We start from the raw sequence: 23,427 nt of genomic DNA on the forward strand, positions 1-23,427 counted from the left end.
ACATCACTTACTAATGGTTGCTGGGAGTCGATGATAAGACAGAAAACTGAATACATTTCCTGGCACAATCTAGGTGCTGTATAAATACCAGTTAGTAATTTGATTAGCATTCCCTTTTATATTTTCCTTCTTAATGATTAATGATTAAAATGAAGCAGGTGGAACTAAGAGCAATTCTCTGTTACACTTTAAATCAAAACAAAACTCCCAGATTCATCCATCCCTCCAGTGGACAGACTCATTTAAACTCCAGCATCTCTGAAAGACTTTAAAAAGAGCCTGCAGAACAACAACAACAAAACCCAAATAAGGCAGAAGGTGGTAGTTTTTCAATGCTGGAACAAACATGGTATCATTTTTAAATGTCTGTCTGATGACAATCTGGTTATTAGGCTGTCAGCATTTTTGACAAAATGTAGTGTTGGACTACCTAATTACATTGCTTCAGAGTCCAGTGGGGCCGCTGAATCTGTTTGCTAATAATTTTTGGTCAGGGTTGTTTTGTTAAAGCCAAATGTATCAGTCATGTGAACAGTGTTTGCTTCTTATATTCACTAGTCTAAACATGAAAAATCCACTTAGACGTCTACTGCACTTGTGGGGAGCAGTCATAATATATACTTCTCAGATGTAGATGTCCCATCTAGCTGAAACAAGTCACTGGGGGAGTAATGTCAACAAGTCAATCAGTCCAACTTCTGCAGCTTTTATTTCCTTTTGTATTTTTGTATTGGGAAAGAAACGAAATCCAACATCTTTAGGATGCATACTTGAAGCCCCATACCTTTGGTTTTTATTTTTGTAATTAAATTCGATTTATTTGAAAGAGAGAGAAACTCAGACGTAGAAAGATCTGCCATCTTCAAGTTCTCTCCCCAAATTCCTGCAGTAGGCAGAGATAGGCCAGGCTGAAGCCTGGAGTGGAAAGTCCTTTGGGTTCTCTCATGGCAGTACAGGGATCCAACTACTTGAGCAATCACCTGCTATCTTCCAGGGGGTGCATTAGCAGGGAGCTGGAATTGGAAATGGAGCCAGTAGTCAAACCCAGACATTCCAACATGGAAGGTAGGCATCCCAAATAGAAACTTAGCTGCTGTGCCAAATACTTGCCCCTCCCCCCCCATTTTATTTTTAAAAATGAAGAGTTTCCTTATAAATTGAATATTTAAGAACAGAGAGTACAAACTAAAGAAGTACTTTTATATGTCTTGTTCTTGTCAAGGCAGATTTAGATTTTGTGGAATCTGAAGCTTGCACAATTTGGAAGGGGGGCATTCTTTAAGAAAAATAATTTAAAAATTGCAAATACAAAACTTGATGCAAAGGTAAGTATTTACTTCAATGATAAGGTTAGGTGATTTGGCTTCCTTTCTTTTGAGATTTCTTTAGCAAAAACACTTCCAGTAAAATGTTTCCTGTTTTTTTTTTTTCCCCCTGTGTAGGGCACTGAATCCTAAGGTCTCTCTTCAGTCACTGGTTATAACAATATAATATAACACAACATAATAACATAACTGGCTAGATGACATCTAGAAAGTCAATGAAGTCATGTAGTTGGAATTAGCTGTGAAATCAAACTTACAATTACCTTGAGGTAGATATTACAGATTCTTAAGTAAACTTAAAAAATAAAGCTCTATAAAACACACAGCTTTCAAGAGTAGCTCTTCAAAATGGGATAATTTCAGGACATTTTGCTTCTCTGATTCAGTTGTTGCAGTGAAGGATCCTAATAAAAAGAGAAGGTATTATTGTTTTCCAGAAAGCTATGTTTCCTAAGGTGTTGATTTCTTTGTGTGACGTGCATAGGAAGCTCCCTGGTGACAGCACAACATCCAGCATTGACAATCATGTCAATTTTTGCACGAGACAGGGAGACAGAGATCTTCTATCAGCTGGTTCACTCCCCAAATGGCTGCAACAGCCAGGACTAGGCAAAGCTGATCACAGGAGCCAGGAGTTTCCTCTGGGTCTCCCACATGGTTGTGAGGCCCAAGCACTGCTGCTTTCTCAGACACATGAGCAGGGAGCTGGATTGGAAGTGGAGCAGCTGGGTCTTGAACTGGCACCCGTATGGGACACCTGGTACAGCAGGTGGTGGCTATAACCCATTACACCACAGTGCCGGCCTTGTATTACTGCCTTTTTTCCTATCCTCTTCTTCCCACAATAACAGCAAACCTTACCTTTGTCGTATTGTTTTTCCTTTTTTCAGCCTTTGATGTGGGTTTCACAGAAGCTCCAGTAGGATAGAGTTTTTTTTTTTTTTTCCTCTTCAGTTTAACAGAGGAGGAAATGCAGACACAGAAAGAACATACTTGTGTGGTTTCCCAAGATTGTGCAGTGTTTCCCACCAAGATTGCAACCCAGCTGTCTGACTCATTCATTTTTTTTTTTTTTAATTTGACAAGTAGAGTTATAGACAAAGAGAGAGACACAGAGAGAAAGGTCTTCCTTCCGTTGGTTCACTCCCAAATGGCCACTATGGCTGGCACTGCGCCAATCTGAAGCCAGGAGCCAGGTGCTTCCTCCTGGTCTCCCATGCGGGTGCAGGGCCCAAGCACTTGGTCCATCATCCACTGCCCTCCCAGGCCACATCAGAGAGCTGGACTGGAAGAGGGGCAACCGGGACAGAACCCAGTGCCCGTATGGGATGCTGGCACCGCAGGGGGAGGATCAACCAAGTGAGCCACGGTGCCGGCCCTCAACTGTCTGACTCATTCTTCCAGTGTTCTAGGAACTCAGATGAATAGGCCAATTTGGATAATGGTGCCCTTTCAAGCATCCCATTTTAAGTAGGTATATACAGTTGTATGGTGACATTCATGTAGGCCATTTTATTTACGTATACACAACATTTTCAAGGTGTTTAAAATATTGTAATAGCCTGGGAAATCTATGTAAATGATCCCTTGAAATTAGTGAGTGGAAAAGATTCAACAATGTACCAATGTCTTAACAACTTAAAATACATTTGGCATGGCTATAGCATGTGAAAAATTCATTTGCTGTAGGAAATACCTGCCAAACCAAGTACTGTATTTTCATTTAGAAGTTAACCAACATTTGGGGTCTAAAGCTGCAACTGTGAACTTTTTTCCTCTGGGAGTGAATGCTGAATAGATCAAATTTGCCAATGGAGACACAGGTCTTAGAATCTGTTCCTAATGCTTTATATTTAATGACATGCCTATTTATTTAGAAATTTAAAGTGATTATATTTACTCACATAAATTATATATGTAATTGAATGTCTCTTTCCTCTGTGATGCAGTATAATTGTTTTATCATGGTGATTGTTGGTTTTGAAACTCTCTGTAAGAGCTCTCAGTTGTTGTGTTAACTTTGAAATTAGACCACAATCAGCAGATATATGTCTTATTTGTACCACAAGGTCTTGAATTTCCTAAACTGTTTTTATGTTACTTAAGTCAGGGAGAAAGCAGAAATAGATGTAAAAACTGATTCTATGTATTAGGAGAGGAAGATGTGTGCACATCCTGCTGCCTTCCAGTGGTTGCAGTATCTACTAGCCACTCTTCTTCATCCAGCCATCAGTGGTGGGGAATCCCATCCCTGCATATCCCTATCAACCTTACCTGAGTTTCACAGGGTCCACACTTAAGTTCTCAACCACTGCAGGTCACGAGTCAGCTAGAAGAGCTCTTTCTTCAATGGCTGTTTGTTTAAATAAAGAAATCTCTCAGCAAGAGTCTTGCCCGCTACAGAGGGCACAGAGTAGCAGCAAACAGGGTGACAAGTTGGAAGGGACATGCTGGCTGTGATGACGCAGCAGGTAGAAGGCTTTAAAGTGAGGAGTGGTAAAGAGTGGAGATTAAGGCTGCTGTTAAGATGTGTGTATACAGCTACTTCTCCTTGACCTGGCTGGGTGCCTGAACCTCCTGCTAAAAGAGTCACTTTTAAGTGGTAAATTTATCTCTCAATTTCTTTTTTTATAGCTTAATAGTCTCCTTAGGTTCTCACAGGGTAGAGTGGTAAGAATTTTTTTTTTCTATGAAACTTTCTTCCACTAAAAGGTTGGAAAATGAGAAATATGTTTTGCAGATAAACTAGGTGTACAGTGGACTATGTATACATATATTCTGTGAAATACAAGAAATTACTATCCACTGGAGATACCAGGCAGTTCTACAACTGAAGGCATCAAAGGCCTTCTAAAAATTAACAACTTAGGTCTTTAGAGATAATGTACACATACTTGCATCCACACACATGCATACCTACACAGAAACTAGTTGTTTTGAGTCTTGAGGCAAGCACAACTACTGCCAAATAAGCTATCCAGCATCGTTTGGAGTGGTGGATGAATTACTACCTTGTCAACCAAATCAAAATACAACTGATTGAATCTTTTAAAAAGAGATTTCTTTCTCTTCCCAGCAGTTCCAAATAGAATACAATAAAACATAGACAAGGTGGCAGGACAGGTTGCATACTGTTGGTCTCTAGGCTACGTTTAGTAGCACGTGTTTGTGTATGTATGACTGTATTTTTTTTTTTTTTTATTTGACAGGCAGAGTTAGACAGTGAAAGAGAGAGAGAGACAGGGAGAAAGGTCTTCCTTCCGTTGGTTCATCCCTCAAATGGCCACCACGGCTGGCACACTGTGCCGATCTGAAGCCAGGAGCCAGGTGCTTCCTCCTGATCTCCCATGTGGGTGCAGGGGCCCAAGCACTTGGGCCATCCTCCACTGCCTTCCCAGGCCACAGCAGAGAGCCGGACTGGAAGAGGAGCAGCTGGGACTAAAACCTGGCGCCCATATGGGATACTGGTGTCGTAGGTGGAGGATTAACCAAGTGAGCCACGGCGCCGGCCCCATGCCTGTATTTTTTTAAAAAATAATTTAAATATCAACATTTTAAAATTGAGGTATTTAAAATAAATTTATGTTTCCGACATTCCTGGGAAGGTATGGTAGCATCTGACCCCTTTTCCTCCACATTTAGTTGCAGTCTATCTCAGCTTCACATGTAGGGGTAAAGGCCCTACACTGCTTGTTTTGTCTTGGCTGGGTCTGCTTTTCTCATTTACATAATCTGCCTGTTCCTACCAGCTGTGACCTTGGCTAAGGAAAGCCATAGTAACCTTCTGCAGATGTTTTCCGGACTGAGAGAGGAAGAGGCTTACTCTGTATTGCAGAGAAAGGACTGATGTCAGTGGAGCTGCAGGGGAAAAAAGGGTGGTGGGGAGGGTCTTGGACTTTAGCTCCAGTGTCAGAATGAATTTTAGACGCTTGAACTTCTCAGCCCTTGGGACTGTCCTAGAATATGTTTAGCCAGTTAGATGATCATCTATCATGGAACGAAAAGAAGGAATTCCTCTTTTACTTTGAGAATTGGATTCTGTCCCCCTCCAAGGAATTCTTGAATGCTTAAACATTTTAAACCGTGTTTATTTTATTTGTTAGAGAGGTGGGGGAGGGGCGGGGGGGAGAAAGAGAGAGAGAGAGAGAGAGAGAGACATGGAGATCTGGAGATCTCCCTACCACTGTCACTTCTCTAATGCCTGCAACAATTGGGACTGGACCAGACTAAAGCCAGGAGCTGGGAACTCATTCAGGGGTCTCCTTTGGGGGTGGCAGGGGCCCAGCAACTTGAACTATCACTAGCTTCTTCCTAGGGTGCACATTAGCAGGAATCTAAAATGGGAAGCAAAGCCAGGGCTTGAAAGTAGGCACTCTGATGTGGTGTTCAGGCAGTGGTATCTTCACCAATAGACTAAATGTCTACCCCAACAGCTGTTTTTTTTTTTTTTTAATTGGATAATAAGATCATATAATTCAAAAGGTTTTGGGGCCACTGTTATAATGCCATAGATTAAGTCACCACTTGTGAGGCTAGCATACCCTATCAGGCACTGGAGTTCCAAGTACACTATTTCTAATTCACCTCAGAAAGCAATGGAAGATGGCTGAAGTCCCTGAGCCCCTGCCACCCACATGGGAGACCCAGATGGAATTCCAGGCTCCTGCCTTCGGCCTTGCCCAACCATGATTGTTGTGGCCATTATGGAAGTGAACCACCAGATGGGAGATCTCTGTCTCTTCTCTCTCTGTCATTCTGGCTTTCAAATAAATTAAACAAATCTTAAGGTATTAAAATGGGCACAATGGCATGTCAGCCTCCTTCATGTTTCAGCTCTCCACAGGAAGCAACAATTGTGTGTCTTTCTTGTGCATTACTCCAATGAAGTTCTGTGCATATACATAGTTAAGTATTTTTCCTTACATAAATAATGTTACTATATAAACTGCACTGCCCTTGGATTTTTTTCCCTTGCATATTTTAAGCTAACCTCATCTTAGAGATCTTTGCATGTTGGTACATGAAAGACAGTCTTGCTCTATTTAATGCTTTCATTGTATTCTCTTAGACTATTGTGTCATACTTTATTTTACCATTACCGTATTGAGCATTTAAACTGGATCTGTAATTGACATATTTGAGTTTGTTTTCAATCCTGTAATGATAAAATTCTGGGTGCTTATGTTCTTTTTCTCTTCTTGCTAACCTTTTTCCATGATTTTGATTTTACTCATAAGAACAGATGATCAATATGAAACTTATTGTCCATTCCCAGGGTAAAAAAGAGGCTGCTTGAGTCTCAACACAATTTCTCTTCTTTCCTTCCATTTCTCTTAGAAGAAACTACTGTATTTAGTTACAGGAAAAAAGAGTGAGGATTGAGAGGCTGTACTCACCATTCTGGGCATCTCACTCCTCTTGATCAGTGTTTCTCAAACCCTAATGGATATTATCTAGGGAATCTTGGTACTAGGAGTTTTCAAAAATTCATGTAAAATGTGTATTTATGAAAAAACTATGCCTAGTTTTTCAAAAAATTTTACACCTAAATAATCATTTAATTTCATTTTCTACAAATTTTTGAAATACCCTTTGTAAGTGTTGCGTAGATTCTGACTTAGCAGGTGGTGTCTCAGAGTCTGAATTTGTTAAAAAGCTGCCAGCAGATGCCCAGCTTGCTGGTTTTGTGGTCACATTGGAGTAGCAAGACTTGTAGAAATGTGTTGCCATTTTATTTTAATGTAGTAAATGGTGGTTAGATCGCACAAATACCCCAATCCCTCTGTTCTGCAGACTGAGAGTGGTGAATGTGGTAACCAGTAGTGGCTTCCTTTGCCTATCTGACAGTAGGATAAAGAATGTACACTTAGTTTTTGTTTCAATATGTTTTATAAAGTCCTTCATTTAGTCACATGATGTACTTTATATTAAGATTATAGAGACAGGGGCCCGTGCCGTGGCTCACTTGGTTAATCCTCTACCTGAGGCGCCAGCATCACATATGGGTGATGGGTTCTAGTCCTGGTTGTTCCTCTTCCAGTCCAGCTCTCTGCTGTGGCCTGGGAAGGCAGTAGAAGATGGCCCAAGTGCTTGGGCCCTGCACCTTCATGGGAGACTGGGAGGAAACACCTGGCTCCTGGCTTCGGATCGGCGTAGCTCTGGCCGTAGTGGCCATTTGGGAGTGAACCAATGGAAGGAAGACCTTTCTCTCTGTCTCTCTCTCTCACTGTCTAATTCTGTCAAATAAAAAATAAAAAAATAAAAGAAGTTTTATAAAAAAAAGATTATAAAGATAGAAACAACTTTTAATTTCTCATCTATTTTCTGTTATTTACATATGAATCCTTCTGGAATTAAGATAAAATTACAAAGTGAAATCTAAGTCCTTTGACCAAGTTGTGGTGACTTACTTATCTTCGATCACAAAACTGCAGCGTCCTTGAGGACAAGAATTCTTGAGTTGAATTGTTTGTCCCCTTATAAATTTGTGGTTGCCTAAGACAAAGACTCCATCCTTGACCAAATCCTCTTCTCTGAGTTCTCTTCTCAAATAGATCTTGGCTGTGGCCCTGCCTCCCCACTCTGTTTTTGGCCCACCTGGGCAAGTGATATCTTGTTAAGTGGTATCTGAATAAGTTCTCACCCCATGCTTGATGTCCCCATCTTTGTGTTGCCTTTGGAAATAATCTTATTAGGGTTAGTTCAGCATGAAATCCTCTTAGTAGTTTTCCCTCATAACCCCCTTAGGGATACTTTTATCTGTACTAACATTGGCTATAAATCTGGGCTATCTTTATTATGTTTAGAGTTGAATCTGATTTGTCTCCCCTGTCCCAGTATTCCTATTCCAACAGTCTTTAATAAAGTCTTCCTTACCATTTTAACAAGTGTCAGAATAAATTTTTGCTTAACATCTGTTTCTTGCCCCTCTGAACAATTTTTGTCTCGCATTATTTTAAAAGCATTAAAGGGGAACAAAAAAAGAGTTTAGTTCTCACACAATTTCATTTTTCAATATAATTTAAATTAATTTAATATTACAGCTAAATTCATATTAAAAGTGAATATCATTTGAAATTTTAGGTTTTTAAAAAATAGCATTAGACATAAATCTGAATTCTTACTAACCTTTTAAGTTGTTAAAGATAATTTTCAGAATAAGGTAAAATCATGACTCAGGCATAATAATGAGCACATGATAAAGATTTTATTATGATTTGAAGGAACCAGGCAGATGTTATAACTGGCTTGAAGAAAAAGTCAAACAGCACAAATTTATATGGAGTTAAGGAATGTTGACTTGAGTTGCAAATTGAGTTTAAAATTGGTTTTTCCATGGTGGGAAGGAAGTCAATTAAAATCAGTGCCTGTCAGGAGAAAAATACAAAGTGGTACAAAGGAACTCAAAGACAGTGGACAAGGCTGAAAACATATGAATGGGGAGTGTGTGCCTCACAGGATGTGTTGTTTTCCACTGAAATGTTTTATTTTTTTCTCACAGGTGAAGGCCATTTTTTAGTAAGGTGTATACTCTGAGCACTGACTTACTACTTACCTTGAAAAAGTACAAGATGATCATAAGAAGTTAATGGTCAAAAGACATAGAGGTCCACCTACTGTGCACTCTTGTAAAACAGTGGAAAAAATGGTCACTTTGTAGTTCATAGCCCCTATCCTTCAACTTTGTAGACTGGAGACTGGAGATCAGACAAAGCAATACCTTGCCTATACTGGAACATTTGGATTTCATGGTATGAGTCAACTGTCCTCTCAGAATAGGCCATTTACAATGGATTCATTTTCATAATTGAGCATACTCATTTGAACCAGAACCTATTTAGAGAGAGGACACTATAAATGATGCCTGCACTCTGAGAATGCCATTAGAACACAATGTTGCTTTAGTTGAGATGTGATAAATCCCTATTATGAGACTGACTTAGGTCTTCCTCAGAAGGTGATACAGGCCTGAAAATGAAACCTCTAGGTGAAACCTGGAAAGTAGTGGCTCAAGCAAGTGCCATTAAGTTAAAAGCCTTGGAGACATGTTAGAGCCATTCTTTGCATATGCCTCTGCCACTCATATCTGAGGTAACATTTCCAAGAATGTCGGCTGGTTTTGTGTCTGTGGATCCTTTTCTGTACTTCAGGGGTTAACCTTTTCTGTAAGAAACCAGACAGTAAATATTTAATGTTTTGGGACTTTACAGATTCTTTCACAAATGCCCATCTTCACCTTGTAGTGTGAAAGTGGCCATAGACAATAGGTAAATGTGGATGAATCCCAATGACATTTTATTAATGGGCAGTGAAATTTGAATTTTACGTAACTTTTATGTGTTATGCAACATTATTCTTTGGAATAATTTTTCAGTCCTTTAGAAATGTAAAATGTCATTCTTAGTTTGTAGGGATATAAAGAGTTTGCTGTCTAAATTTGGCCTGTGGAGGGGCTGGCACTGTGGCATAGCTGGTAAAGCCTCTGCCTGCAGTGCCGGCATCCCATATGGGCACTGGCTCAAGTCCTGGCTGCTCCAGTTTCCATCTAGCTCTTTGCTATGGCCTGAGAAAGCAGTAGAAGATGGCTCAAGTCCTTGGACCCCTGCACCCACATGGGAGAGCCAAAGGAAGCTCCTGGCCCCTGCCTTCCAGTCAGCACAACTCTGGCTGTTGTGGCCAATTGAGGAGTGAACCAGCAGATGGAAGACCTCTCTCTTTCTCTGCCTCTCCTCTCTCTGTGTAACTCTGACTTTCAAATAAATAAATAAATATGAGAAAACTGCTTAAAATAAAGTTGGCCTATGGACATGGTGTGCAGACCCTTATTGGATGGGAGGGGCCAGGATATAGTTGCTATGTATAGACCACATTGTCTTGTTGTGGTTCTGTCACTTGCTAGCTGACAGGTATTGGGCAAATAAGCTCACCTTATGGAAATTGAGTTCCTTTGTTGTGTAATGCAGGTAATACCCTAAACACAGAGTTTGTTTTAGAGGCTAAATAAATTGTGCCAAACGGCATAGCTTCATGCTTGGACATTTTTAAAGATTAATTAATGAATTAATTAATTTGGAAGAGAAAGAGAGAGAGAGCGAGAAGGTAACCATCCATCCACTGGTTCATTCCCCAAGTGACTACAACAGCCAGGACTGGGCCAGGAGGAAGCCAGGAGCCAGTAATACCATTCTGATCTTCGTATGGGTGACAGAGGCCTAAGCATTTGAGCCAAGTTCACTGACTCCCCAGGTGTATTAGCAGGAAGCTGGGTCAGAAGTGGAGCAGCTGGGATTTGACCAGCACATTGATATGGGATGCTTGGTGTCACAGCAGTGACTTAATCAACTGTGCCACAATGCCTGCCAGCCCCCCATAGAATAACTGTTTTCTTTTTTCGTAATTGTTCCTTCTTACCTCTTAGTACCTTTTTTCTGTCTTTTTTAAAAAAAGATTATTTATTTATTTGAAAGGCAGAGAGAAAGATAGAAAGAGAAATAAAAAGAAAAAGGAAGAGAGAGAGAGAGAGAGAGAGAGATTGATTTTCCATCTGCTGCTTCATTTCCCAAATGGCCACAATGGCTGGTGCTGTGCCAGACTGAAGCCAGGAGCCAGGAACTTCATCTGTGTCTCCCTGTGTGGGTGGTAGAAGCCCAAACATTTGGGCCTTCTTCCTCTGCTTTCCAGGCACATTAACAGGGCATTGGATCAGAAGTGGAGCAGCCAGGACTAGAATCGGGACTCATATGGGATGCTGGCTTTGTAGGCAGTGGCTTAATCTGCTATGCCACAAAGCTAGGCCGAGTGCCTTATTTCTTTTAATTTCTATATGTATATAAGTTTTTGGCAGTAGCTGTTTCATTTTGCTCTGAATTGAATTTTTGTAAATAAAATAGCATACAGCTTTTATATTTGTAAAGTATAATTTAAATTACATTTAACAGGGATAGGAATATAAAATATCTTTATGCTAGAAGAGTACCTTTGAAAAATTCTGGATTGACTCTTCATTCTAAAGCAAAGAATCAACTCCTCACCTTTCCTATAGTTAATATATTGGTGTATTGGATTTCACAGTAGACTTTTCTGAAGAGGGGGTAGGCTCTTGACCCCTCTGTGTGGATTTGCCCCCCTGAGCTTCTCCAGCACCTACAGAGTATGTGACTATTTTGTTGTTATTTTACCTTCTAATACTCCTAGTGGCCCGCATAGCTGTCTGTGGCTATTTTCTTTCAGTTGTTGAGTTTTTTATTGTCTGACTTTCCTGCTTTCAGGATGATAAGCTCTACTCCTATCTTTTGCCCAGGGTCTCACATAGTGCCTGTTCAGGAGTAGGTGTTTTATGAGTCCTGAGGCCAGAATGAGTGGTAACATTTATGAAAGAGGCCATATTTTAGAAGCAGAGTAGATGGTTCATAACTTTCTATGTGACAAGTGGATATTTAGAAAATTGGTTTTTAGAAAAATTGGTGTCAAACAGAACGAAGTTCAGCATGAAAAAGCGTATTAAAGATCAAACAAACACATAGCAGAAAGGATTAATTTTTGCTAATATGGTGTTTAAAAATATGGCCTGCTCCTTTCAATGTGAAGTTTGTGAGTAAAGACCTTCAGAGGATCTTATAGTAGGGGTTCAAGAAGCATGTGAAAGAATACCAGGCCTGTTTTACCTCACAGTGTATCTCTAGTTGTCTGTTTCCTTTGGACAGTAGGATAAGTGAAAACAGAAGCATGATCAGGGAGGAGCAGAGGAAAAAGCACTGAATTAGAATAAAAATACCTGGGAGGAAAGGCCTTGTCTCTTTGGGCAAGTCCATGAACATGTCTGGGTGAAGTAACAGCTTTCAGGTTGTTTGTGAAGACCAAATAACATGCATGCTAAGTGGTATAACCTCTTAAGCTTGACTGCCATCTAAGTTAGTGTATTTTATTATAAATTACTCACTAAAGCATGGTGGCATCAGCTAGAAGGGAGTAATGGTACACAATTGTCCCATTCTTAAAGGCTTTATTAAGACTCTGTTGGAAAAAGTGATTGTAGTTTTTTGATTACTCATGGTTTAGTCTAGTCAAGGTGGTGAGAATTGTGATGATATGAGTGATAAATAAAAATATAGCTGTTATTTCATTAGTATCCATCCTTTGCCTTTGGAATTTCTATGCATTAATTAAAAGTATTTCTTACTATGTTCCTGTGAGATAGATTTTGTTGTTGTAGTCCCCACTTTCCTGGTAAGTAAACACAGGCTCAGGGAGTTGAGGTACGTTGCTTAGTCTCTCACAGTTCTATAGAGTGGAGTCTGCGTGACTCTGAGGCCTGTCTTTGTACTATTGCCAATAGTTCTCTAAGAGGCATCAGATTCACCTGTACAGCTTGTTAGTAGCTATGTTGCTTTGTGTAAGGAGCAGAAATTAAACAGCTTCATCATAATATTAACAAGAAATAAACAATATTATCTCTTCCTTCTCCTTTGTGAACTTTGGTCCAGATCCAGTCCATTCACTGACCCATAGATCTGTTGCTTCATTGATGTGTGCAGCTGTAAGGGAGAATGAAATATCTTTCTTTCCTATCATAGGCTAGTGACTGAGGTCCAATTAAAAAAGACAGATTAACAAGAAAAAAGCAGACAAATTAGTTTAATATGTATCATGTGATATAGGATTAGAAATAAAGACTCCTTTGAGAGAACACAAAATAGCAGATGATGCTGGTGCAGCAGCAGGGCCCAGAGGCCCTGGGAGCCCCGACATGGGAGACCAGGGCAGCTTCCATGGATGCATCAACAGAGGCACCCTGGGCCATGGTCATAGCTGTGGTTGGGTCCAGGACCAAAGCTGAGGACCTCATGGAGGCAAGGGAGTAGCTCCTTGTCACCAAACTGGACTACCTGGTTAAGGATATGGAATATCAAAGGAAGATCAAGTCCCTGGAGGAGATCCGTCTCTCTTCCCTGCCCATCAAGGAGCTGAGGTCATTGATTTTTCCTGAAGGTGCCCCTCAAGGAAGAGGTTTGAAGATCATGCCAGTGTAGAAGCAGGTGCAGGCTGGCCAGCGGACAAGGTTCAAGGCATTTGTTGCTATTGGGGATTCCAATGGTCAAGTTGGCCTGGGTATGAAGTGCTCCAAGGAGGTAGCCCCTGCCATCCAAAGGGCCATCATCCATACCAAGCTCTCCATTATGCCTGTGCGGGGAGGCTACTGGGAGAAAAAGATTGGCAAACATCACACTGTGTCGTGCACGATGACAGGATGCTGTGGCTCTGTGCTATTGTGCCTCATTCCTGCTCCCATAGGCACTGGCATTGTCTCTGCCCCTGTCCTCAAGAAGCTGCTGCTTATGGCTGGTGTTGATGACTGCTACACTTTAGCTGGGTAGGGGGAGTGGTGCACTGCCACCCGAGGCAACTTTGCTAAGGCAGCATTTGATGCTAACTCCGAAGACCTACAGCTATCTAACCCCAGCCTCTGGAAGGAGACTGTGTTCACCAAGTCTTCCTGTCAGGAATTTATTGACCATCTTGTAAAGGCTCAGACCAAAGTGGCTTTGCAGAGGACCCAGGCTTCAATTGTGGCTACAAAATAAGTTTTTGCACAAGAAAAATAAAGTGAATTAAGCCTATTTAAAAAAAGAGAGAGAAGAAGAAATAAAGACTCCAAATAATGAAATGTGCAATTTTATGCTACATGTGATGAAGAATGGAAGTTAAGCTGAATTATGATTGGGCAAAGGGAGTAGTACCTAGTGGTCATAAGCCAGGGGAATTTATCAAGTCTTATTTGCCTAGATTCCTCTCATGTATTTGTAATCTTCACACATAAGGACGTTCCTTTCTTCCAGATTTAGGGAGGGCACCTGTTCAATAAAGTCTTGTGACCTACTTTTAGAGGAGGATCAGATAATTCTTTTAGACCTACTTTGGGAGAGAAGGGGAGTGAGGGAGAAGGTTAGAGAGAGGGGCCTTCCTGACTATTCTGTTTCCTCAAATGCCAAGGTGTGATATTTTAGGGTAACATATTCTGAACCCCACAGCACCTAAACTTACTGGAGACTTCTGTATGGGAGGCACTTGACTAGAGCTGGGGGTTAGTGATTTATAGAACCAGATGTGGTCCCTTCCCTCAGGAAACAGTTATTCTAGTAAGGAAAACAGACCTTAAAGAAAAAGATCAATGTTGATGATATTAAGTGCCACTGAAGAGAGGTCAGTGGTACAGAAACAGTAGTATTCAACAGAGAGATTTAAAACTTGTTGTATAAGGTAAAGTCAAGGAATCTTTCTTTATGGAAGTTATGATTGAGCTGAAATCTGGTGGAAGGTTAGGAATTAAGTAAGTCCAGAAGGTGGGGTGATGAGGAGAGAAATACATTTCAGCCAGGGGAATGGCATGTGTGGGGGCTGTGAGAAGCAGGATGCCAGAGTCCTACAACTTAAGACCCTAAATTGGGCAGCCCTCATCTAAGAGCTATACATGTCTTTAAGGATAATTCTCAGAAAAAAAGGTGAAATTGTGACTTTCATACTGATACCAAATTAAAACATGTTAAAGATTATATTAACGCATAATGAGAGAACCAGACCAATATTATAACTATTCTAAAGATAAAGAATAGACACAGTTATGGATCAAGAATATTGAAATTAATGTTATAAATGAAGATAAAATGACTTCAGAGAGTGGGGTAGAATGGCAAATTGAAGCTCTGGTAGCCAGAACAGAATGTCCCTGTCAATAGACAAGAATTTCCTTGCCTTGTTGTCAGTGATCTGTAATTCACAGAGTTGTGAAGCAGCCCCCATGAAATCAGAATCTAATAACCTGATAAATAGGAGGCACAGTTTTCCAGTGAAGCACAACTTTTTTCTTACAGATGTTTTTATCATTAATACATTTTATTGTTGAGAGCTAGTTGGGTTTGACATTAGGTGGCCCATGTTGCAAATGCTGGACATTCCTAAAGAAGCCTGGGGTGGAATTTACTGCTAGGGCAAATATGTTCTACCTTGAGTATGACTTACCAGCTGGTCACTCCTTGCAACTTCTTTTAAACACAAGGCTAGATGGATGTCCTGTGATTAGCTTCTTGCTTCCCATGGCAGAAAGCAAGAAAAAATTCCTTTGTGGGGAGGCAATCAGAAAACGAGAGTAGAAGTTGGCTTCCATTCAGGAGCCCCTCTGAGACACCTTTCCAGTGAACCTGAAATTCAGAAGGGTTTTGCCAAGCTGAGGTCTGGCACAGACTCTGGAGGGTTTGCAACAAAGAAAGATTTCTTCAAGTATGTCAGGTAGACTTTTAACTAGAAGAATAATCATTTGGTTAATTAGCAGGATGACTGGTGCTGATGAGTTTTAATTGATGCTTTGCTTTGTTGAAATGTTAAACCCGCATTGACAGGGACTACAACTCTTTAATTGCTTCTCTCTCTCGGAGGCCATGGATTAAAAACTTCCCTCTCTGCTGTTTAAGAGAATGAAAAAAATCACCCATCTTTTTCTGTCATAACCTCGGTGTGGTCAGCACAGGGTTCCTATTTGCTGTCTCAGTGCTGTTTTGCACAAAGAAAGAATTAGAATGGCACTTTTTAATTCATTTTGTAGCAGATCAGAGTCCAAAATTGCAGTTTAACAAGTGTTGGACAAACAGTGTCATTGGTTTTCATTGAGTTGTGCTATTAACCTGTGGTTGGAGAGACTTTATTTTCTTTTTATTTATTTATTTTTGAATTCAATATGCCTGACTACTCAGTAAGCAACTCCTGTTTTGTTTTGGCTAGAAAGCACTGGCCAGCAGAATAATGCATTTCATTGGCTAGTTCAGCACAAAAACTTTAAATAAAGAAATTGCAAGGTAAGTAAATTACCTACAGGAGATAGCACTGTTGATTTTCCTTTTGCTTCTCTAAGATGTAGGAAAGATATTAAAACTGTTGTTTAGAAATAGCAGTTTGTTTCTTTCTGCTTCAATCATGGGTGCAAATGCTGTGCAATCAGCATCATTTTTGAACTGTGAGTGATTTAGTTACAAGAAAAAAGTAAAAAAAATTCCCGACCCGGCAGAAGCAGACTTATGATTTACTAAACCAGACCTCTAATAGTAAACAGCTCAAAAATCCTCCCATAATATTTATAAGCAATTTCTCAATTTTATACCCAGACATTTCTGTTACACTCGCCGAAGGAGATAATCCAGGCTGAACAAAAGAGGAGAGCCCTTTTTAGATTGAATAGACTGGACAATTCAGTACTGAAGTGCACGATTACCAATCTTTCAAGGAAAGCTTTTATGTAAGGCAACTTTATAACTTCATCCATTCCAAAGAGAAAAGCATTAAAGACCATGGGGAAAATAAAAGGCAAAAGAAAAATGCAGAGAAATAGTCCATCTTTTATATCTCTATAGCCACTTATTTTATGGCTGTCCTCATTCACCCAATTTAAAGCCACAGTGTAACTTTAAAGAAGGCATTTCATATTCACCTTGGTAGTCTGTCTACACAAATAATGAGAGGACATGACTGCTATTATTTTCCTTACTCTGTTATTTTCAAATATACTTGTCTCTTCGACTATATGTTCCTGTGTTTTCTGCATAGGAAGAGGTAATATGAGTCATCAAGAATGACCATCTTGGGGCTGGCGCTGTGGCCCACTTGGTTAATCTTCCACCTGCGGTGCCAGCATCCCATATGGGCGCCAGGTTCTAGTCCTGGTTGCACATCTTCCAGTCCAGCTCTCTGCTGTGGCCTGGGAAGGCAGTGGAGGATGGCCCAAGTGCTTGGGCTCCTGCACCCGCATGGGAGACCAGGAGGAAGCACCTGGCTCCTGGCTTCGGATTGGAGTAGCTCCGGCCATAGTGGCCATTTGGGGGTTGAACCAATGGAAGAAAGACCTCTCTCTGTCTCTCTCTCTCACTGTCTAACTCTGTCAACAACAACAACAAAAAGAATGACCATTTTATTTTTAAGATTTATTTATTTATTTGAAGGGCAGAAAGGCCGAGGCCGAGGCCGAGGCCGAGAGAGAGAGAGAGAGAGAGATCCTCCATCCTCTGGTTTATTCTCCAAATGGCTGCAAAAGCCAGAGCTGCGCCGGTCTAAAGCCAGGAGCCACGAGTTTCTTCAGAGTCCCTGATGTGGGTGTGGGGCCCCAAGGATCTGGGTCATCTTCTACTGCTTTCCCAGGCCTTAGCAGAGAGCTGGACGGGAGATGGAGCAGCTGGGCCTCGAACTGGCGCCCATATAGGATGCCAGCACTACAGGTGGCAGCCTCATCCCCCATGCCATGGTGCTGGCCCAATAACAAGCATCTTAATATGCTGCAGCAACTGTCAAGTCAGTGATTACTGCAGAAAAAAAAATGAGCTTTCTAATTTCCTTGTGGCTCACAGAGTAATCTCAGTCAACATTTCCTAAGTCCTGTATTTAGAAAGAAACAAATATATTTCTTTCCCCCCTTTAATTGATAAATCCAAGTGCATGATTTTCCTATTTGATGGTGGATCACAGCACATTGCTCAAAACTTGGATCTCTGGCCATCTGCCTCAGAATCCCACGAGGTGCTTGTAAACACTGCGGATTTCTGGGTTTGATCTAAGAGTGATGAAATCTGAATCTTGGGGCTGAGGTGATGGAGAGGGCAGGAATGTGCCATGTTCTCACATTGTCTAGGTGAAGCATTAGCATGTTTTAATTCTGAATAAGTTTTCTATGAATAAAAAGCTTGGCGATTGGAATAAAGTGTTGAATGTGATGTTGGAAGAAAATAAGCAGTTGCTAAACAGATGTTGTATGTTCTTTGTCTTACTCTCTGTTTCATTCCTTGCTGTCAAAAACTTGGCATCAAAGTTCTTGGAAACTCCTGGGACTGGTGTTGTGGCATGGTGGGTTAAGCCGCCACTTACAGTTCTAGTATTCCATGTCAGAGCATTGGTTGAATGCTTCTGATCCAGTGCCCTGCTAGTATCCCTGAGAAAGCATCCAAACATAGCCCAAATTTTTAGGCTGCTCTGCCCTTCAAATAAATGAATAAATAAATCTGAAATAAAACTTTAAAAAATAAAAAGGATACTCCATCACAGAAATGGGCATGTGCACATTGACATCATAATTTGTACACAGTTTCAGGAGTTTGGGAAATTCTTTGAAGTCCATTCAATGACATTGATGGATGCCCTCTGTATCTCAGGACTCTTCAAAAGGGTGGGGAAGGGGAAGATAAAACACTGAGTGAGGAAGAACATGTCAGAGATACGCAGATCACCCCTACAGCTGAATCTTCCATGCACTGAACGAAGGTGCACTTTTAGGATTGTGAATGGGGATGAAACACGGCTTGGGCACTGTTGGCTGAGCTGTGTACTCTGTGGTGGAACTTTGTCCCTTCTATGTATAGATCTCATTAAACAAAAGCCCAATATATTCCACCTGTTTTTATTAATGATGCCAGCTGACTCCTGAATGTTTCTTAAGTAGACAAATTCTGTGAAGACCAAATAAAAAATGTTCTTTTTATTTATCTCAAGGAGCATAACCTCAGATCACTTAATAAGAGACACATTTATTTTTGAATTGTTTCTTAAAACAAACCCTAAATCAAGACTGGACCCAAGCCAGAGAAAAATTACACATGAGCATTTGTTAGAACTATAGTTTCTTGTCCTTTAAAAAATGCTTGTTAATACTCAGCAATTGCATGTGGTCTAACAAATTAGCAGCAATGCTGGATTATGGTCCAATATCGTGGGATTTTTTCCAACATCTTAGTATAAATCATGCTGAGAAGAACTTGTCCCTGGGCTTTGTAATGGACTGTTGTGTTTAATTCTGTGTTGTTTATGGTGTTTGGTAGTGTGATTCCCCTCCCTGATATATTTTATGGGGCTTTTTAAAAATAAAGATCATCTGACTTTTTGTTCTCATTTGCTTAAAAAGCCTTCATTCCTTTGGTTCTTATAGATGCTGTTGAAATCGTAAACTTTGACCTAGTGTTGTTGTTTTGTAAAAGTAGCATGAAAATCGAATGTCATAGAACAGAAATACATCTTTGAAGCAATGATGGCTACAGAAAAGATGGAAGAGTATGTGAGGACTGTGTTAGGTGTCCTGCCTTTCGAAACCTTATTGCTAATGTGTAGTAGCTGACCATGATTGCCTGTATTAGAAAGCAAGAGAAGACAATGCCCAGGTGAGTGTAGCACTGTGCATTTTGTTAGACATCTCCTGTTAATTTATAGGTTCCTACAGAAGGTTGTGCTCTGGCTGCCTGTAGTTTTATTTGGTTACCAATTGTGGAAACTAATTGTGTTCCAGGGAGTCCTCTGAAAGGGGTGTATAGAAAATAAATCCTGTGCTTTCCCTGACATATTGATGGCTCTGTTGATGCGAAGTTGCACAGAATCAATGGTTGATTCTACTTGATGGTGGCATTTGCATCTAATAAAAAGGCATGTTTATTGTAGCCTCTTATAAACACAACTGGAAGCTAGTGTGTCATAGCTGAAAATGCTAAGTGGAAATAAGTTTGTGTAGCTGAGAAGGAAATCTAAGTGAGAACTATTATTTTTGTTTTAAAACAACTTGGTAAAGAAACTGAAAATAGATCTTTGTAAAAATTAGGGGTGGGGAATAGGCGAGGGAGGAGGAAGAATAGTGGGAACTTGGGTGGGAGGGAGGTTAGGATGGGAAGTATCACTGTGTTCCTAAATCTGTATTTATGAAATTTGTATACGTTAAATAAAATTAAAAACAAATAATTTGGAACTCAAAAACAGAGTAATTATAATCCTTGATTCATCTGTGGTACATTTTATTTATTTCATAATATAACAGTCCTAAAACTTGTAACTAAATCTTGTCTAATAATTACCAAATTTATACCTCTTTTTATCCTATTTCTAATTTCTCCTAAGAGGTAACTACCTGCTAACTTCATGTCTGTCTTTCCCTGTTCTTTTTTCTAAAATAAGTTTTCTTTATATCCTTATCAATATTTTGTTTTATTTCTTTTTCTTTTCATTTCTTCTGCTATGAATGATGCCATCATCAAAGTTCTTATACAGATTTCCCGATGCAAACATTAGAAAGTAAACATGGAGCTACCAGAGCATGAACAGTGCTCAGAACAAGTTATAAACAAAGCTGTTCTTTTACCCTAGAAATGACTAAACATCCCTTTATATCACTGCTTCTAGGTTAACTCCTGTCTGCTTCAGTTCCCCAAACTCTACAGGAACTCCTTAATAATACCCCCTTCCTAACATGCTCAGGAGTGCTCTTGGGTGCTCTCTCCTTTCCTACGGTAAGCAGAATCATTCAACTTTGACTATCACTGTGATCCTGGTAGCTTTTAGCTGATGGGGTTTGATATATGTGTTAAAGTTTCCTGTGGATATACACCTAGGAATGAATTTGTTAGGTGATACAATATGTGAATACTCAAGTTTGTAATCTTAGAAAATCTTACCACTTCCCATCTAAACGTGTTCCATCATACTTATTTTCATCCACCCTGACAAAATAGTCTACTTGACCCATTTTTGCACTCAAATTAAATGCACAAGACAGTCTGTGTATGTCTATTTAGATATATCCCTCACAGCATATGGATAGCTCACTTTTATTTAAAGGAATGTGTGTTTATTTTGTCTGTTGTCATATAGTATTTTGATGATTGAGTGTGCTTAGCATAATTTCTTCTACATGTTCGCCTGTAAAATTCAGCTTGAGTCATGTCCACGTGTTTTTCTTATTTATAGTGGCCCTTCCAGTTTGGAGTGAGTCAAAACAGTGGTTCTCAAACTTTAGTGGACATCTAAGAATCATCTCAAAAGGCTGCACTTCTAGGAGAAACTCCAAAATGTCTAGGAAGAAAGAGGGTCCCTCAGTGTTACAAATAGATGTCACTGGTGTCTAAAGGAAAGTCCCCATGGAAGAAAAAGCATTGCTGTGGTGTTGCTAAGTATAAAATGATATTCATGAAGCAGATACTAAACAATGCTAGGACATCCTAATAGTTACATTGTGTACAATATTTGGTGAATGAATGAGTTAAGTGAAGTGGACATGATATAAACCATACCTCTTCAACAGTACTTGGTTATGGAGTATGGTATTGGATTAAAAAAAAATTTCATTCTGATTTAAAACTCATTGCTAAGGGATACATAGTGATAGGATTTCTGTCTTAGGGAGCTTAGATTCTTGTGCAAGGAAATAGACCACAAACACATGATTTCAACATTTTTTAGGGCCAGCTACAATACAAAGCTATGAAAATGGAGAAACTGAGGGTGCTGTGGGAGTTAACAGTGTCCTCCCCCAATGTGGCGTCTCCCCTGTTGAAAAGTGAGGTTTAAGTAGATGTAAAGAATGGTAGGAATGTGGTTGGTGGAGGAAGGTTAAGTGATTTTCCAGGAGTACTCACAGAACTTAGCATATACTTGAACTCATAGCCACAATTTATTAACAATGGAAGGATACAAAGCAAAATCAGCAGTGGGAAAAGGCATGTGGGGTGAAGTTCAGAGGAAACCAGATGCAAGTTCCCAGGAATCCTCTTCTAGCAGAGGCATGTTGGACATAACTAATTCTTTTTTTTTTTTAAGATTTATTTTTATTTATTTGAAAGACAGAGTTACAGAGAAAGGTAGAGACAGAGAGAAAGGTATCTTCCATCTGCTGGGTTCACTCCCCAGATGGCCGCAATGGCCAGAGCTGCGCCGATCTGAAGCCAGGAGCCAGGAGCTTCTTCTGGGTCTCCCATGTGGGTGCAGGGGCCCAAGGACTTGGGCCATCTTCTACTGCTATCCCAGGCCATAGCAGAGAGCTAGATCTGAAGAGGAGCAGCAGGGACTAGAACCAGCGCCCATATGGGCTGCTGGCGCTTCAAGCCAGGGTGTTAACCCGCTGAGTCATAGCGCCAGCCCCATAACTAATTCTTTCAGCATTGAGTTGTGGCAACCCAAGTGAAATGTTGTCCAACATTAAAGCTCCATAGAGCTTCAGTACCTAAGGGCATTACTGGAGGCTGGTCAAGTTGTGCCCTCTGCCTAATAGGCACCAAAATTCCAGACTCCCAGGAGGAAAGCAAGTGTTAGGCACAAACTACGTTATTTGATAAAAACATTTAGGCACAGTGACTCACTTTTTCTAGGAGTAGTGGAAACCTTCTGAAGTCCAAATACTCAGATGTGGGGACCCATGGCTGGCCATGGGCCCACATGCTAAGGCTTGGCTTGCTGACCATTGGCATTAGTTACTGCTGTGTGGATGTTTATGGTTTCTGTTGAGCTCTGATATCGGGACCGTTTCATAACCCCAGGCTAGAGTCAAAACAACTATGGCCTTGGGACTTCCCATACTTCTTTTCCCACTGACCAAGAGTTGAGAAAACACCAGGTGGAGCAACGATAAGCTTTCTGCTGGCGTCCGAGCTGCCTGCTACGTGACCAGGAGCTTGATTGGATGAAGACACGTGATCACCTTTATGGTTGGACAAGGAGCGCATGGACTGTGCATGATCAGGCACCCAATTGGAGCACCGCCGCATAGACTGTAGCATGGACTAAGCTTGCTTACATGCTTCAATAATGTTATACTATATAAGCTGTTTGTGATATGGTATGGGAGCTCCCCCTTTCTTTTGGAGCTCCCCTTGCTCAAGGGTTTCTTTTTCTATCCTGTTTAAATAAAAGTCTACTGAAGACCAATAAGCTGCGAGCCACGTCGTTCCTTTGCGGGCAAGGGAGCGGCACTCAGATGCCAGCCAAGAGTCCACTTTGCAAGGAGGTATTTTCTAAGGAAAGTAGCTTCAGGCCTGTTATGTTAACTGTTTCTGCTTAGCATAATGATGGAAGTAATTGTGGCTCATCAGGTTAACCTGCCACTGGTGATACCCACATCCAGTGTTGGATCACCCAGTTGAGTGCCAACTGTTCTACTTCCCATCTAAATATCTGATAATGTACCTGGAAAGGTGACAGAAGATGGCCCAAATTTCTCTGTTTCTTGATCTCTTTGTGTCACTCAGACTTCCAAATAAATTAAAATTGGCCTTGCTCTAAAATATTTAGAATAAGAAAACAAAAAGGAGAAAGTAAATGAGCC

The 23,427-nt window shown here is 40.5% G+C and overlaps 1 protein-coding gene, 1 long non-coding RNA gene and 1 pseudogene across 3 annotated transcripts in view; all 3 read left to right on the top strand.

The window, feature by feature from the left end:
* FHIT (fragile histidine triad diadenosine triphosphatase) overlaps nt 1-23,427 on the top strand; it is a 1,587,164-nt gene that overhangs the window by 68,502 nt on the left and 1,495,235 nt on the right. The window lies entirely within an intron of this gene.
* The window catches only part of LOC149124333 (uncharacterized), a 34,804-nt gene that overhangs the window by 2,749 nt on the left and 8,628 nt on the right, over nt 1-23,427 (top strand). The gene's annotated exons all lie outside the window — the stretch shown is intronic.
* LOC149124334 (small ribosomal subunit protein uS5 pseudogene) lies at nt 473-18,364 on the top strand (annotated as a pseudogene). Its single transcript, XR_016214277.1, has one exon. The product of XR_016214277.1 is annotated as a small ribosomal subunit protein uS5 pseudogene (transcript).

The sequence above is a fragment of the Oryctolagus cuniculus genome, chromosome 10 (genome assembly GCF_051225735.1).
Source record: "Oryctolagus cuniculus isolate XC-2025 breed Fujian yellow rabbit chromosome 10, ASM5122573v1, whole genome shotgun sequence".
Classification (NCBI taxonomy): domain Eukaryota; kingdom Metazoa; phylum Chordata; class Mammalia; order Lagomorpha; family Leporidae; genus Oryctolagus; species Oryctolagus cuniculus.